The sequence below is a fragment of the Triticum dicoccoides genome, chromosome 7B (assembly GCF_002162155.2).
Source record: "Triticum dicoccoides isolate Atlit2015 ecotype Zavitan chromosome 7B, WEW_v2.0, whole genome shotgun sequence".
Lineage (NCBI taxonomy): Eukaryota > Viridiplantae > Streptophyta > Magnoliopsida > Poales > Poaceae > Triticum > Triticum dicoccoides.
The window spans coordinates 645,495,388-645,497,228 of record NC_041393.1 but is presented as its reverse complement, the minus strand read 5'-3'; positions in this window follow the sequence as shown (position 1 = coordinate 645,497,228).

Genomic DNA, 1,841 nt, shown 5'->3' with positions numbered 1-1,841 from the left:
CCTGGCTGCCTCCTCCTTCCCTGGTCCCTCCCGCGACGCCACGCAGCCCCGACCCCCTCTCACTTCTCCCTCGCTCTCTGGACCTCCCTCCCCCTCGCTCCTCTGTTTCCCCTCCCGCGACCGAACGGAGCCGCCGCCACCGACGAGAGCCACCGTGGCTACCGGCCACCCCACGGCTCACCGATGCCCCAGGAAGCTCCGCCGGTCCTCCCTCTACCTCCTCAACGAGCCACGAGGCCCCGGACGTGCCACAACACCGCCCTCGATGCCTTCTTCAACCTCGGGACCGCCGGCCATCTTCGTCAAATTCGCCGGCTCCGGACCGTCCCCGACCTCGCCGAGCGTCCCCTCGTCATCGCCGTGAGTCACTGACCCTCTCCCCTAACTCAGCATGCTCCCTTCCGTGCCGTAGCGCCGTTCCCCACGAGCACCGAAGCCACCGTCCGCCATTGCTGCTGCACGCATAGCCTCCGTGCTCCCCTCGCCTCACTGAGCTGCTCTTAGTGCTCCCCATGTCTAGCAGGTGCTGCCCAGCCTCTCCATTTGCTCACTGATGCACCGTAGCGACGCGCCCGAGCACCACCGAACACCATCGCCGCCAAAGCTCGTCGCCGGCATGAGTTCCGGCGACCCCACGACCTCCCACTCGGTCCTCTGGATGCGCGGGAGCAAGGGCCATCCCCTGGTGCCCTCAGCGCGCCAAATTGACGCCTCTAGCGCAAGTCCGGCGTGCCCCGCCGTGTTCTGTGGTCGCCGTCGGCTGGTCTCCGGCGTGCTGACGTGGCGTCGTCGTTACGGGCTAATGACCCTGCTAACTAACCCTGTGACACTGACAGCGGGCCCCGTAGCGGGTCAAAGCCCGAGTCAACGCGGGATTAGCCCCTGTGTCACTGACGTGTGGACCCCACACGTCAGGTTTGACCCGAGCCGGCCCCTGTTGACTTGCTGATGTCATGCCAACGTCATGCTGACGCGGTAATGTTTTCTGGATTTAATTTAATTCTGAAATTCCAGAAAATGAATATAAACTTCTAAAATTCATAGAAAATTAACCGTAACTCCAAATTAAATAATTTATATATGAAAAATTATCAGAAAAATTCAAGGAATCCATCTGTACCATTTTCATGCATGTTAGAACAACTTATAGCTGCTGTTTAGCACAAATCAAATAAAGGGCATTTAAATAATCACATATGGAGTTTGAATTTGAATCTTGTATTCAAACCAACTTCATTTAATCTGTTGCTAGTTGCATTGGCTCAAAACACATTCATTTTGCCATGTCATGATCATGCATCATATTGTGCATTGCATTGATTGTGTTCCCTTCTGTGTTGTCGGTATTTGTCCCCTCTCGATAGACGTGATACCGATGATGTGATCGTTGACACTGATGAAGACTCAATGTTATCTTCAAAAGTGCCAGGCAAGCAAAACCCCCTTGTTCATTCCGATACAATCCTACTCTCTCGCTCCTGCTCTCTTTTACTGCATTAGGACAACACCGATTCATCTGTTACTTGCTGCGGTAGCTGAACCCCTTTGTCCTTTGCATGACCTGTCATTGCCACAGTAAATAGATGAAACCCACTAGCATGAGTAGGAGTTGTTTGAGCCCTGATGTGCCTACTCATTCATGTTTGTTTGTCATGCCTGCTATTGCTTAGAGTTGAGTTAGGTCTGATTCATCGGGGATGAATCAGAGGCGTGTGAACCTGTCCTACTGTGTGTGAGCTAAGTGTGTGAACACGATTTGGTAAAGGTAGCGGTGAGAGGCCATGTAGGAGTACATGGTGGGTTGTCTCATTGCAGCCGTCCTCAGGAACTGAGTTCTGTGT